General features: G+C 46.0%; 1 protein-coding gene and 1 pseudogene across 7 annotated transcripts in view; one reads left to right on the forward strand and one right to left on the reverse strand.

The window, feature by feature from the left end:
• The window catches only part of TET3 (tet methylcytosine dioxygenase 3), a 102,631-nt gene that overhangs the window by 35,615 nt on the left and 50,720 nt on the right, over positions 1–16,296 (forward strand). The gene's annotated exons all lie outside the window — the stretch shown is intronic.
• Positions 6,723–6,821, reverse strand: LOC125163131 (uncharacterized; annotated as a pseudogene).

Consider the following 16,296-nt stretch of genomic DNA (forward strand, 5'->3'; position numbering starts at 1 on the left):
GTTTCAGAAGAGTTGCAAGGATCGTACAAAGAATTCTCTTCACTCAGATTTCCAAATGTTAACATTTTACTACATTTGCTCTGTTTTCTTTTTCTCCGTAATTTTTATTTGAACCATTTGAAAGTAAGTAGCAGACATGATGCCTTTCACTTCTAACTACTTGAGTGTGGATTTTCTTTTTTAATGTTTATTTATTTATTTTTGAGAGCTAGAGCATGCATGCAGGCCGGGGAGGGGCAGAGACAGAGGGAGACCGAGAATCCCAAGAATCCCAAGCAGGCTCCTTGCCCTCAGTGCAGAGCCCAGTGTGGGGCTTGAACTCACAAACCATTAGATAATGACCTGAGCTGAAATCAAGAATCTGATTCTTAACCAACTAAGCCACCCGGGTGCCCCTTCTTCTTCTTTTTTTTTTTTTTTTTTTTTTTTTTTTTTTTTAGATTTTATTTTTTAAGTAATCTCCACACCCAACACGGGGCTTGAATTTGCAACCTCAAGGTCAACAGTCACATGTTCTACCAAATGATCCAGCCAGGTGTCCAGAATGTGAATTTTCTAAAATCACATAAAAAACTGCAGTGCCATGATCAAACTCAGGAAATTAACATAGATACGCTACTGCTACAGACCTGATCTACAGACTTTACGAACACTAACATTAACATTAATAAACTAATCTATAGGCTTTTTTCAAATTTTCCCCATTGTCACAACCTTTTGTAGGAAAAAAAAAACAAACCCAGGTCACACATATTCTGTGTGCTCAGGTTTCTTTGTCTCCTTCAATCTAGAGCAGATCCTCAGATTTTCCTGACATTTATAAAGAATTTTTTAAAAGCAGATGAGGAATTTGAGGCCTAGAGATAAAATGACTTATCCAGGGCTATGTAAGACAATCTTAGAAAAGCGGGGCTGGTCAGCTGGTATCTCTGCTGAAGTGCTGTCCTGCTCACATGCCCCCCAGCTCCAGGTGAATACCTTGCTGCTAGGTCTTTATCATCAGCCACCTGCCGCCTTCTGCCTTTGGCTTTGCCCCTCTGTCTTTGTAGTGCCAGGCCACAGCGCCCCACCCCCACCCCTTTCCTAGCTGATTCTGTGTTGGCCAGAGATCAAGGCCATAGCTGGGGAGACAGAGGGACTTTAAAACTGGTCCAGCCTTTCCCTTGAGAACAAGCTGAGGAGCAAGGATTGTGGCCTTGGGTGGGGCACGGCAGCTGCTTTCTGAGGAGTGACACCCTCGGGTTGGGGATGTGATTTTTAATCTCCCTCCCCTGGAAGTTTTGGGGTTGGTGGCTAGGACTTGTTCATCTCCAGCCGAAGTGGGAGCTCGGGATATGTCTTGAAGCTGGGCCCGAGGATGTAAGTCACCTGCTCACCTGCCCTAGCTCCTCCCGGGGAGGTTCTAGAGCAGTTATTCACATGACAGGGGGAACACTTAGCAGGTAGTTGACTGCAAGGTTATCTGGCAGTAGCAGTACCCTCTTATATTGTGGATATTAAAAACATGATTCATTTTTTCAACAAAATGGTTTGCATTACGCTTTTTAAGGGCATGCTGATTGCTTAATATATATTCTCTGTCTTATTTCCTTTAATTTTACTCAACCTCTTGCAGATACCCTTTCCCAATTTTTCTTCTTCTTCTCATTCTTGTTTTCCTCCTTCTTCAGTAAGGACCTTTTGAACCAACCTATATGTCATGACTGTTGCCTAAGACTGCTCAGCTGATCAGTGGAGTTTATGTCAGTGATTCTTGGTTTTGGGGGCCCTTCCTATGCATCTTCAGTGGCCATCTCTTTCTTTGTCAGCACACAGCTCGTGGCCACACCAGCCTGCTTTCTGCGCCTCATAGGAGGTACCATGCCCCTGCTGTGCTGAAGAGCTTTTCCTTTCTAAGTGTGGTGGTGGAGTGGAAGGTGGTCTCCCCCTCCTGGCCACCAGCACTCACCCCGAGTTAAGACCTCCCTTGTTTTCACTTTCACTGTGACCCAATGGGGAAATAAAGGAAGTGTCAGATCCTTGTGAAAGAGTTACAAAGAAGAGTTTCCATTAAGGTTCCTGACATTCCTCTGTCCCTTACCCTTCACCTTTGCAGTGGGCTCACCAGCTCAGCCATCCTCTCTTGAGCACATGTTGTTTCTGCTTTTGTCCTGAAGCTTCTTACAGAAATGGAGATGTAGGTTTTCTTGAAAAGATTTTTTTTTTAATTACAGTTTTATTGCGATTTAATTCACATACCATGTAAGGTGTAAAATTCAGTGGTTTTGAGTATATTGAGAGTTGTGCAACCATCACTTCTCTTTCAGAACATTTCCATCACCTCAAAAAGAAACTACTCAATAGCATTTACCTCATCCTTGTTCTCCGGCAACCACTAGTCTTTTTGTCTCTATGGATTTGCCTAATCTGGACGTTTCATGTAAATGCAGTCATACAGTATGTGGCCTTTCGTGTCTGACTTCTTTCACTTAATGTGATATTTTCAAGGTTCATCTATGTTGTACCATGTACCAGGACATCATTCCTTTTTATGGCTGTGTAATATTCCTCCCCAAAGGCAGATCAGAGACATAACTAGTGAACTGTCACTGAAATGAGATGAAATGCTTGTACTAACGTGAGTTAAATCCTACTTGTTGTCAGGGTTGTTACCTACAGCCTTTGACGCTGGTAGCGTCTACCCGTTCAGCTGACCAGAGCCCTGACTTGTGCCAACTGTCCATTCCTGTCCTCAGAGGAATCACAACCCCAAACAGAGGCAGGAGGATAAAGAAAGAAACTACCCCCGTAGTCAGTCTGTGCCATGGGAATGCAACAAAAACACAAGGGAGCCTCGGCATTCACTTGAGGGGCTATATGTATGTCCTGCGTGTGTTCCATATACGTATACCATGTGTGTGTGTACCCCACAAACGTGCCAGGGAAGGCAGTGCAGCTGTCCGCAGTGAAACTCTTGAAGAAGAGTTGACACTATGAAAATACCTATGATACAGTAAGGGAAGAAACCCCAAATTTATTTAAAACCGAAATTAAAACATTTAAAAACCCCGAATATATTCAGTGATCCCAATTTTATTTTTTTAATTTTTATTTTTTAATTTTTTTTAACATTTATTTATTTTTGAGATAGAGACAGACCATGAATGGGGGAGGGTCAGAGAGAGGGAGACACAGAATCTGAAACAGGCTCCAGGCTCTGAGCAGTCAGCACAGAGCCCGACATGGGGCTCGAACTCACGGACCACGAGATCATGACCTGAGCCGAAGTCGGCCGCTTAACCAACTGAGCCACCCAGGCGCCCCCAGTGATCCCAATTTTATAAACGAAGTACATGTTGCATAGGAAAAAAAGGCACCAGATGTAAACTGTAGTTGTCTCTGGGAAATGGGAGTTCCTAGTTTTTACTTACTTTCCACTTTTCAGGGACAGAAACTCCTGTTCTTCCACCTCCCTCGGCGTCTTCTGTTGAACCTCTTCTTTACCTTTCTTATCATTCTATTTTTAGGACCTCTCTTTATTCTTTTGGGTCATCCACCAGAGTTTTCCTTGGCTCTGTAATGAGTTTTAGAGTGGCTGTGATATTCTAACAGTAACCGCACAAAGGGCAGCTTCATTCAGAGATAAACTCGTAATTAGTATCAGTTTTCAATGCTTTCATCACCTATTCAAAGCCACAGAGTGCATACCATAGATTAATGCTGCCATACACATTTTAGAGATAGTGGTACGGGTCTGTCCTAAAGGAACTTTCCTTTGAGATCTAAGACAAATCCAAACAATCTAAAAAGTCTCTGTTCATGAGGCAGAGACTGCTCATTCACTGCTGCGTCCCCAGTGCCTAAAAGTAGCATTCATGTTGTAAGTACTCAACACACGTTTGTTGGAAGGATACGTGAATTAATACATATATATGTATGCATGTATGACAGCTGTGATTGTTATGATGTGCTGATGGCATCAGTAGGTGAAATTTTATTCTATGGGGCCACTCTAGCTGTTTTCTGCTTTTTAAAAAGACTGTCTTCCCTCTTTTGTCATTTTTCTGCATGGTTTTACATAGTTGTAGTAATAACCTTCATATAGTGTGGTATTCTATTTTTACTGTCCATTTTAGCATTTCCTTGGTGTTCATACTTTATGGTTTTTGGTGACTGTATAATATTCCATTGAATTGTGTTATGTACCAAACTGTTCCCCTCATCCAGAGTTTTCAGTTTTCACTAATGTGTAGAGAACATTTTTTGAAGTGCAAATTTATAAACCTGAATTCCTAGGAGCGAGATGGCAGGATCTTTATTGCCTTGTATACATGTATCTGCCTACTTACCTATCTACCTATTTGCTTATTTTTACCATTGAAACCAAAAAGAAGTAGTATAAATGAGACTTTATACTGAGATATGTTGAGTGATTTTTTTCCCCCAGGGGTTTAGGATAAATAGAATTTAGCTGCATTCCCTAATTTCCCATCACCAGGCTTTTCTAAGTGGCGGTGCCACCCCCACCCCTTTCCATTTCCTAGCCAACCATGGGAAGTCAGTCTTATGACTGATGGCTGGAGGCCCCTCTGCCAAAATCTACTTTTCCTCCAGATGTTTGGGTGGTGGCTTAAAGTTTTTGTTGTTGTTGAATGAAAAAATGTAAGGCCTCTTGAGTCCTTGAGAAAGGAATGACTGGGGGCAAACTCACTTGACAGGGGTCCGAGGGAGGCTGAAATCCATGGATTGTGAGACTCTCCTGCACATAAGGGAGATGGTTCGCTAATAGATGAGAAGCTTGGCCAGGGGCATGCACACTTCCCTCCGCTGTTAGATTGGGCTTTCCTCTCACCAGCGTTGAGCCTTGGAGTATGTTCTTTAACTGTGCCTTATTTATTTGCTTATCCACTAAAATGGATGTTGGGTTGTTGGAAGACTTGAAAAGGTTACATTTGTACATGACAGTACTTGCTTAATCCACGGTTTCGCACGAGGCATTCAAAACTGTTAGCTGCTGTCATCATCAGCCTTGTCCTTTGGTACACCTGAAGGGCCAGTAGGTTTTGTACGCTTTGGGGTACCTTTAGGGAAAGTGCATGGGGCTTTTGGTCAGGGTTGGTGCTCAGCAGACTGTGGCAATGTTGGGTTTGCTTTCTCATTTCCTCCACGTTTAGACTTGGGGGTGGGAGGTGGGTGGTGAGTACCAGGTATGGGCAGTCGGGTGGGTGGAGCTGTGGGAGTGCCCAGCCTCGCTGGGGGTTGATGGGGGCTTGTCTGGACGTGCACTGCGTGGCTTGGCCGATGGCCCCAGCGGCTGCTGGAGGGGCGCGTGCGTGCGTGTGCGTGTATGCGTGCGTGTGTGTGTGTTTATGTGTGTGTGTGTTTTGCTGTCTGGCCAAGGAGCCGCCTCTTCGTCCTGCCCTGGTTCTCGTGCGCTGGCGGCTTCGGAGGCAGCTGCTGCGCCTTTCGCCAGGCCTCAGATGTGGTCGGCTCGATTTCCTCCCCGCTGGCCCCTGGCCGGGCCGCCACCGGCTGCTCGAGGCAGGGGCTTCCGTCGGGAGAGCTGGCCGCGTTGGCCACAGATCAGGGGGCGGCGCCTGGACTGGGCTCCCCGCCCCCACCCAGCACGCACCCCGCCAGCTGCCGGGTCGCTCCGGCGGAGGATGGCGCTGCTGGGGGAGGAGGCTTCCGTGCGGGCGCTGCGTGGTGGGGCTTTACCTTGGACCTGGTGGGAGCACAGCGAGCTACAGAGAACTTTTGATGGGCGGGGAACTTCAGGCTCCTCACCCCACCTCACCCACACCCAGTTTTCCCCTTCAGAGTGCGCTCATCTTGTAGGATTTTTCCTACTTTCTCCCTCCCCTCCCCTCCCCTCCTCCCTCTGTGTGTGTGTGTGTGTGTGTGTGTGTGTGTGTGTGTGTGTGTGCGCGCGCGTGCGCGCGCGCGTGTTGGGGAGATGGGTAATACAAACAACTCCGTAGCAACAGAAATAGCAAGAAGAAACTTCATCCACAAATTCCTCTCCCTGAAGCCCCCTTCCAGTCTTTGTTCAAGCGTAGTGTGTGTGAGGTTTCAGGTGTGTTGTACCTACTCTATTCTAACACTTTCCCCTTAAATAAAAATCTGATACTTCAAATGAATTATGGGGACTATGAACAGGAAAATATTCCCATTCTATACTACCATGTGATGAGCATTGTTAACATTTCTGCGTATTTTCCCTTGGTGTTTTGTGTGTGTGCACAAGCGTGCATCGTGGACAGAACTGAATTCTTAAATTGGACAATATTTTGAATCTTGTTTCGTTTTTCCACTTCAAATAGTGTATAAACACTTCCCCGTCATAAAAACCCTCAGGAAGCATCTATTTATGAGTACAAGTACATTCTTGAGTTTCTTTTTTCATTTCAGACATTTCCCTGTGTTTTTATAAAAATGTTCTTTTTTTTTTTTAACGTTTGCTTATTTATTTTGAGAGAAAGAGCATGCAAGCGTGAGCTGGGCAGGAGCAGAGAGAGAGAGGGAGAAAGAGAATCCCAAGCAGGCTCTGCACTTGTAGCATAGCCCCAAGCAAACGCTAGGCTGTTTGGACATCCTGGCCCTGGATCTTAGGAACTCTGAGATCATAACCTGAGCTGAAAGCGAGAACCGGTCCCTTAACCGACTGAGCCACCCAGGCACCCCAAAACGTTCTTTTTTTTATCGTTTTAAGCAGTTATACGTGTACTGATGAAGTAGTATGTATTATAATTGTTCTTACGTATTATTTGGGTGTCATCCTTGGGTAGGGACCATGTTCATCTTCTCTGTATCCAATTTTAGTATGTGCTACCAAAGCGAGCACTCTTACATATTATTTGAAACATACTTGACCTAGTGTTTTACGTACGTTAAACAGATAAAGCATGATAATGCACACATGTGAAGTACCTACCCAAGATAAAAACTAGAACATTGCCAACATCACTGAAACCACCTGGGTGTTTCCCCTAGCCCTGTACCCCTTCTTTACCGAGGTTACCAATCCCTTGAATTTTGTGTTTATCATTCCCTTGCTTTAAAAACAAGTTTTAATTACATACATTTTATTAAATCTTATACATTTAATTTTATTTTTTTGTTTGAGCTTTGTAGAATTGGTAGTCTATATATAGTCTTCCGAGGCTTACTTTTTTTTTTTTTTTTTTTAACTCAGTGTAGTTTCTGAGATTTGTTTGTGTTCCTGTGGTTCATTTGTTTGCACTGCTGTATAATATTCTTTTGTCCCTCTGGTTGGTGGGCACTTAAAAGTATTTCCACAATTTGGTTTTTATGAGTAATGCTGCGATGAACCCTTGAGTACACATCTCCTGATGCATGTGTGCAGAGTTTCTCTGGGAGTGGAATTGCAAGATGATGGGGTATGGGTATGTTTAACATTAAAAGAAACACCACAAACCTTTCCAAAATGGTTCTTCTGTTTTGCCCTCTACTAGTGGTGTGTGAGAAAAAAAATTCCTGCTAAACCCCACCAGCACTTCGTGTGAAACAAAAGTACCCTTTCATGGGACTTATTAGGTACCTGGTACTATTGTAAGTGTTCTTCACGTGTTAGTTTGTTTAATCATGACAACCTTGTGAGGTTAGGTACTGTTATTAGCCCCTGATATACAGATGAGGAAACAAAGGCACAGAGAGGTTAACTTTTAACCCCAGATTTACAGATAAAGGAATGAGACACAGGTTAACTAACTTGTGGAAGTTCACACAGCTAGTAACTGGTGAGGGCAAAATATGAATTAAACAGTCTTTTTTTCCTTCATTTTGAGATCTTGTTCATTTTATTAAAATAAAGTTATTAAAATAAGAGTAAGCTAGATTCCAATTAACCAAGATTGTACTTCAAGTGATATCTTAGCATCCTGTCCTACCCTAAGTAAACTAAAGAGGCATGCTAATACATGTACAGAATAACAATTAGGATGAAAGAATGAATATTTATGTACTTTATTTTCCAAAGAAAGGTTGCCATGTGGAAGAAAAGGCCTAAGACAAGTATTCATAAAAGAAATAACAGCATATTCTATGGACATTGTACCAGTACTTATTTCAGAAATAGACAGTGAAGGGCACCTGGGTGGCTCCGTCGGTTAAACATTTGTCCCGCTTCGGCTCAGGTCATGATCTTGCGGTTCATGAGTTCGAGCCCTGCGTCAGGCTCTGTGCTGACAGCTCAAAAGCCTGGAGCCTGCTTTCGGATTCTGTGTCTCCCTCTCTCTCTGCCCTACCCCACTCGCTCACTCTCTCACTCGCTGTCTCAAAAATAAACACTAAAAAAACACTACTTAAAAGACAAAATATTAAAAAAAAAAAGCCGGTGAGACTAAGAACAATTGGACATTGATGATTTTTCTCTAGTGTATACCAGCAGAATTAAGCTAAAACTAAATGCTATATAGAGAATATAAAATGGAGTCTCACAGCGGTCTTATTTTGTATTTCTCTGATTACTAATGGAGTCGAGTATTTTTTTTTCATATGTTTATTCCCCATTTTCTTTTTGTGAAGAAGAACTAACAAAGCACTTTAAAACCAATCCCCTATTGTTGGGACACTTAAGGTATTTGTAATTTTTTACCGTTAATGCTTCAGGGGAAATCTTTGGCACATGTAACTTTTTTGTTTCTTTAATTGTCTTATTTTGTTTACATTTCCTGAAGTGAGATTAGGAATACTTAATGGTTAAAAATCGCTGTGCTCTTCTGGATTGCTTTGTGATCTTGCGAAAGTTACTTAGCCTCTCTGTGTTCAGGGTCCTCATCTGTGGAGGTACATCTCTATCTTGTAGAAGTTTATGATGATTGGAGGAAATAAGTGAGGGGGCAGTGATTAGCATGATGCTCAGCCCGTCTAAAAGTGTTCCATCAGAGTCCTTAGACTTTTCCTAGTTTCTCTTCCTTTCTTCCCTGAAACCACATTGATTACTGTTGGGGCAGAGGGCATGAACAGTGACAGCCTGTGCTTCTGCCAGATATGGTGAGCTCAGGGAATTAGGTCTGAGGTCATCAAGTCTAATTCAGCTTTTTCCCAAGCATCATCCCAGCCATTGAGAGATCTGCTGCATCTGTATCCAATTTGTAGTAGGAAAAAAAAATTAGATTTTAAAGTGTTTTATTGATATGTACATACTAACCACAAGAGCCACTGCCTCCCCCCACCTCATACAGGAACACCCTTTGCCAATACGTGACAGTCTCCAGAAGTTAGACATAACCCCCGAGATTTGCTGTTTGCAGAGAGCTTGGTGTGGAGAGTGCAGACATGGGACCGGGCTAGCCAGTGTATACACACACACACACACGCACGCACGCACGCACGCACATCCCCTGAAAGGGCTCCCCTGAAAGTCTCCTTTCCCACTCACAGATTTGTTTCATCAGTAAATCCCAGGAGGGGAGAATCCTCTTAAGAGATGAATAATTGATCACCTCTAGACGGAGCGTGCCATAAATACAGCCCCTGTGCAATGAGACATTGGGGGAGGGGAGGAAGGGCTTGGCTGCCGACCTCTAGGACTAGGGGAAAGGGCGGAGCTGGGAAGTCCAACCCCCTGAACAGCTGCTGGAGGGCAGAGTAGCTGAGCTGCTGGCAGAGGCAGGAAAGTGCTGGGTGGGGTCTACTGGCCAGCTGGGTGGGGAGTGGCCACCACTGTTTTGGAATCCCACGAGAATTCGTTCTTGGAGATGCCACCGTAGAGGATGCACCCTAGACCGGCCCTACCTCCCAGCCACTGGCCTTTATTGACTGCAGACATTTTCATCCTGGCTGGATACACCTTCCCAGACAGGTTTCTTCTAACATGGTGTGTAAGTGCTGACGGCCAGCAGAAAACCCTCTGGACTCTGTGCCTCTTATGACTCCTCCTTTCCTAGAGGCCCTGAGATGGTATGGTCAACGAGGACTTTGATCTCTCAAGATGGTAGTCTTTATCTTCCTTCCTTCCTTCTGTTTCCTTTGATAGGGGATTGCTGATTTGGTTTCAGTGTATTGATAGTCTGAGAGTCAGAAAAGACTTGGAAAAATGTAGTATTTTTCTGCCGCTCTCCCTGTGTTCTAGACAAAATGAGATGTTTGGGGATGTGGTTTCATACTTCTCTGGAGCCCCTCAGGTGGGGAGGGTGGGCTGTTGTTGAATACCTGCAGATGTCTGGGGGACCAGCTATGGAGAATTGGGAGCAGAAGGAGTTGGCTGTAAAGGGGGAGGTGGGAGGAACCTTGGGAATCCCGACTAGGCAGGATACAGGGACCAATCCCAATAGAGGTTCCTAGACCACTGGAGGGAGACCTGGGAGCCCTCAGGGTTAGAATCATGAGGATGGGCTGGCAATGCTGGATGCATTTGGCAAGTCTTCATGAAGTGGGGTGAGGGATTAAGACTCTTCTTGGATCTGAGAAGGGGATTTAGTCTGTCTTGTAGTAACAAGCCCCTGTTGTCCCCCCATTGAGGGGCACCCCCAGCTTGGACAAGGCTGAGCTTGGGATGGGTCAGAGCCTTGCTAGTCACACTGTGAGTCAGGGAACGGACTGGGTAAGGTAGGGTATGTGGATCCCTACCTCCACATAAGGTAGGTATGTGGAGGCCAAGGCGAGGTTTTATACCTGGAAAGAGGCCATAAGAAGGGGCCCACTTTTGGTGGGCCTTTCTATGGAGGGCAGAGTTGGGGCAGGCTGTTCCAAGGTGAGTTGTCAGGTTCCTAAGTCACTTATGACAAAGGTATTCCTGACGGCACTGGTAGCTTCACGGGCGTCTATAGTGTGAACGTTGTTGCCAGGTGCCCAGTAGAGGAGCCACCGCCGGCTTTGCCCAGAGCTTCACAGACCCTCTTTTCAAGGCTGCTAGCTGCCGGCTCCTGGGAGGAAGAAGCAGCAGATCTTTCTTAACATCTACTGAGTACTCTGCCAGGTTCTGAAGGTGTGATGGAAGCTTTAGTGCAGGAGCTTGCAGTGTACTTGGTCATACTCCCAGGAAGAGATCCCCCAACAGAAGGTGGCTGTGCATGGTGACTGTGGGGTCTGGTTCATACCCTGTGGCGGGCAGGACTGGTGAAGAAGGACTTCATCAGGGGCGCTTGGTTCCGTTTCTTGCCCCTACATTTAATCATTTCTTCCCATCACTGTCGTTCATCTTCATCTCCCTGCTGCTGCCTTACTCAGTTCAGGCCCTTACCCTGGTGTCGTCTCCTAACTGGTCTTTAGGCCGCCGGCCTTGTAGCCTACAGTCTGAGTTCCCCGGGGACATTTGGTTGCCCCTCCTAAAAGGTAAATCAGTTCTGCAGTGAGCCACAGGCCTGTCCTCACCACACTTCGTGCTCAAGCAGTGCTCCCCAGCTTAACCTTTCCCTGGGCCTGCAGGCCTTCTCAGGAATCTGTGCTTTTGCATATGCTTCTCCCTCCTCCAGGAATTCCTTCTCCTCCCCCTCCTCCAAAATACCTGCCTATCCCCAAGGTTACTTTGAGTTGAGATCTTTTTTTTTTTTTTTTTTAAGTAATCTCTATGCCCAACTTGGGGCTCAAAACTCATGACCTCGAGATCAAGGACCACAGGGCTGGGAGAGATGGTGATGAGCATACAATTAATTCTCCCAACAGGTGTCTGAATCCTCCACAGCCTGTCTGCCATGGCTTCCCACTTGAACACCTCCAAGGAGGAAGCGTGGAGACAGGTGGATCTGATTCTAAATTCTGGCTTTATTTCCTATTACCTGTGTATCATGGACAAGTTCCTTAAACTCTCTGAGCCTCAGTTTCTTCATCTGTAAATTTGGGACAGGAATAGCTTTGCAGAGTAGTTTTGCCAGCCAGGTGCCCTCAAAGTGAGACTTTTCCTGACTCCCCTGTTCACCCGCCCAGATAGAAGTGACCCCCCACCCTGGGTTCCACACTGTTTTCACAGCACTCATGTGCTTTGGGGCATTTGTTTATAGTCTGTCTTTTTTCACTTATAAACGTCTTAATGTTCCTGAAATACAGTCTGGTTTTTAATGCCACCCCAAAATTTAGTGGCATAAAGCAATCATTTTATTATGCTCATGGAGCCCTTGGATTCAGAAGTCAGGGAGGATATGGCATGGGAAGCTTGGCTCTGGCCCTTGATGTTTTTAGGGCCTCAGCTGGGGAGGCTCAAAACTTGGAGGTAACTTGACCCCTGGGCTCAAATCCTTGAAGGATTCCTTTACTCACACATTTGGCAGGTGATGCAGCTATTGGCTGGGACTTCTCAGAATGTCAGCTCAGACACCTGCAGGTAGCCTTTGCATGTGGCCTGGGCTACCTCACAGCATAGTGGCTGGGCCTGAGAGTGTGCTTGGAGTCTTGAGGGAAGGTGAGACATCATCAGCAACAGAGATAGTGGCTGAGGTGGGGGCTGGGGGCACATAGAGTTGCTTAAAGGGGACACTGGCAGGTTGACAATTAGGAAGTGTGCACACACACCAAGGCTCAAATTGGGGCAGGAATGGGGAGGGAGGAGATAGAACAGAGAGGTGTTCTCACTTAGAATTGTTTGGGTCTGGTGACCAGGCACACTGGAAGAACACGGGTGACGTTGGGGTTGGGAACATTGGCGAGCGTAAGCATGCCGGCAAGAATAGGAAATTGGAAAAGGGGCTGTTGTAGGTGGGGAGAGGAGTTCAGTTCTGTTTGAGACAAGCTGGCACTCTCTCAGCTTGTAACACGTCTCAGAGGTTGGAGCCAGCTGGAGGTTGGTTGAGAGGTCCAGATAAAAAGCAGACACTGAGGAACATCCTTGGAGTGGCACTTGCTGGAGCCCAGAGGGGAGCAAGGATTGAGAGAGAGAGCTTGGAAGGGTTTAGAGCTGGGGTATTTCTGAACTGAGATTTTGGAAGGGCCTCAACTAGCATCCACCCTCCAGCATTGTCCTGCCTCTCTGCCAGTAATCGCCTGATAACTGTCTTGTTCCTTTTTCAAGTCTCCATTGATAAGGACTTGCTGCCTCCTGGTTGTTAGGGGGGACAAGATTCAGTGCATTAGCATCTCTAAGTTTTAAAAGTCTTCCCTAGGGGCACCTGGGTGGCTCAGTTGTTTAAGCCTCAGACTTCAGCTCAGGTCATGATCTCCCAGCTGGTGGATTTGATCCCAGTGTTGGGCTCTGTGCTGACAGTTCAGAGCCTAGAGCCTGCTTCAGATTCTGTGTCTCTGCTCCCTTCCCTGCTTGCGTTCTCTCTCTCTCTCTCTCTCTCTCTCTCTCTCTCTCTCTCTCTCTCGCTCTCTCTCAAAAATATATAAATGTTAAAAAAAAATTTTAAGTCTTGCCTAAGTTGAGCCTAAGTTCACTTCTCTAAAGCTTAAAGTCACTCGAAACAGTGTACTGACAGACTTCAGATGTTTAAAGACTTTCATGAATTTATCTTCGTTAGAACCCAAAGGGTTCCTCTATGGTTTTGAACTGCCTGGCTTGCTCTGCTCTGTGCCCCCTCAGGGGTAGCCCCAAGGGAAATCCTAGGTCAGGAAGGGACTGGGTGGGCAGAGTGGGGCTGTCAGTACCTGTGCTGTGGGTCCTGCTCCAGTCAGGTCATGGCTGTGTATGTGTCCAGCTATGGCTTGCAACCCACTAGTGGACTATAAAATCAATTTACAAGGTTGCAACCTGCCAGAAAGAGAGAGGGAGGGAGGCATTTGTGTGTCTAGTAAGGGGAAATATCTGTCCAACTTGTCATATATGTAAGTGCATAATGGGTCATGTTGTAAGGTGCATTTCTTACTGTGGATTGTAGTAAAGAAGTTGGAAAAAATCCCGAGTTATAAGACCTTTTGAAACCGCCAAGTCATGGGGCGCCTGGGTGGCTCAGTCGGTTAAGTGTCTGACTTTGGTTCAGGTCATGGTCTTGCAGTTCATGAGTTCAGGCCCCATGTTTGGCTCTGTGCTGACAGCTCAAGAGCCTGGAACCTGTTTTGGATTCTGTGTGTGTGTGTGTGTCTGTGTGTCTGTCTCCCCCTGCCCCCACTTGTGCTGTCTCACTCTCTCCCTCAAAAATAGACGTTAAAAAAAAATTGAAGTTGCCAAATGATCACTCTGCGTGTATCATCAGCTAGTCTTTCACCTCTCCTGATTCCGAAGACATTTTTTTTAAACACCATTTATTAATGTTTATTTACTTTTTGAGGCAGGGAGAGAGCCTGAGGGGGGAAGGGACAGAGAGAGAGGGTGATACAGAATCTGAAGCAGGCTCCAGGCTCTGAGCCGACAGCGCAGAGCCCGATGTGGGGCTCGAACTCACAAACCATGAGATCATGACCTGAGCCGAAGTCAGCCGTTTAACCGACTGAGACACCCAGGTGCCCCGTCCGAAGACATTTTTATGTGCAGTGCTGCCATCTTTGATTTGCACATACATGATTTGGGGCCTAAGTATAAGACCCTGTTTACCCTGTTAGATTTTTTTTCTCTCTCTCCAGCCTGTTGACCTTTTGGCATCGGGTCCTGTCAGTCAACCTGTCTCTATCCGTCTTATTTTCAACATTTGACTGTTTAATAAGTGTGCCTTCTCTATTATTCTTGATAAATATGTTGAACAGGACAGTTCTGAGGACAGAGGCCTGTGGCAGACCACTAAAGACCTTCCCCCTCCAGTTGATACACCACTTGAGCGTAGTCATCCTGCCAGTGGTGAGCCAGCCCGTCTGGCCCTGTAATTAATTCTCTGGCCCACGAAGGGATCATGGCAGATCTTAGGAAACTTCAACATCTGTAGCCCAAGTTACAAGTGCAAATGCCTGCACGGGCTTGGCAAGTAACACAAACGAATGAAGTGATCATGAATTCAGGCAATTAATAAGTAACCTCTGACCCCTGGCCTTGGTTTCAAGAAAGCAGTGTCAGATGGCGAGTGTGGGCGTGACCTGGAGTGGTAGCTGTTGCTCTTCTGCCGGGTCAAGTGTGGACCTTTGAGATAATCTGGGTTTCGTGTAAAATTTGATTATTATTTTTTTAGTGTTGGAAAGACAAATAAAAATACTGTGTAGGCCAAACAAAACAGATCTGTGGCTCATTTGGCCTGCAGCCCTTGAACTGCCTTGCTTGCTTGAGTTTGTGACCTGTGAGGCAGGATGTCTCCCCATCCCCTGGTCCGATGACCATAGGACACAAAAGCAGATTAGTTGGATGTTGATGGCCTTTGGTGAACCTGGCTCTTTGTGGTTCGTTTCCTCAGTCACCCATTCAGAAATCTTACTGGGGCAGACCTCGCTCAGTGGACTAAAGTCGGGAATGATCCCTGCCCTTTTCCCGCCTGAAGACACCTTCTCCTGGCAGCATATTTCTTCCGGGATCACCAGCAGGTGTTGAGGAATGGATCAGTGGGATCCCCTGGCCGAGAAACTGCAGTTTAGAGTTTCTTAAAATCTCCCCACCCATCCTGGCTTTACTTTCCTTCCTTTTTGTGTCCACTCTGCCCTTCTCTTTTTGGTCTGAAGAGCATTTTCTTTCCCAGGAAATTCAGAGGCACAAGCGCCAGCCTAGCCCTTCCTTGTTCTTATTCACAAACCAAAAATAACTTTTTAAATCCTTTTAGTTGTCTTGACCATTTTGGGGAAGCCTCAGCTCACACAGCATTAGTCTTCCTGACACTGTTTTTGTAAATCCATGCTACTCCCTCATGTTTCTTCTGGGTTATGCGTGCTCCTTCTGTCTTTTACACAGAAGTGTGTAAAATTTGGCCACTTCAGACTTTGTAGCCTTTGCTGTCGTGGTAGTTAAGGTTTTGAGAAGGAGGGAAGGCACTACTGGGTGATCAACCACATTCCTAAGGGAAAGGTTTCTTTCCTAGTTCCGCGTTTGGAGAGATAGTCAGGGAAAGGCAGCTTAGTCTGTGGCCAGTGGAGGATGGGAAGCCTTTCCCTGGGCTGCGAGGGCGTTATTGCAGCAGCTGTGGGCAGGAGGTGCAGAAGTGGTTAAGATTTGGACTTTGTCTTGAAGGAGCTAGCATCTGGTGGGAGAGGCAGCTGCTTGAATAATAGTAGGAGCATGTGAAAAGTGCTAATAGAGGCATCTACAAGGTGCTATGGGAGGCTGGGGGAAGGAGCCACAGGTATGTCTGCCAACCAGGTCGGGGAGGAGGTGACATTGAGCTGGTGTTTGAGGATAAGCTAGAGTGGCCCCACAGAGGCTGGGCAGGGCATTCCCAGCAATGAGAACTACACGTGCAAATCTCAGAAAAGTCTGTTGGAAAAGCATGTGAGTCCTTAGTCACCAGAGTTGGAGCAATGACGAGGATGGGGTGGGAACCGTAGGCTGGGCCTCTGCTCACCTCCCGTAGGGCT

The sequence above is a fragment of the Prionailurus viverrinus genome, chromosome A3 (genome assembly GCF_022837055.1).
Source record: "Prionailurus viverrinus isolate Anna chromosome A3, UM_Priviv_1.0, whole genome shotgun sequence".
In the NCBI taxonomy this organism is placed as follows: Eukaryota; Metazoa; Chordata; class Mammalia; order Carnivora; family Felidae; genus Prionailurus; species Prionailurus viverrinus.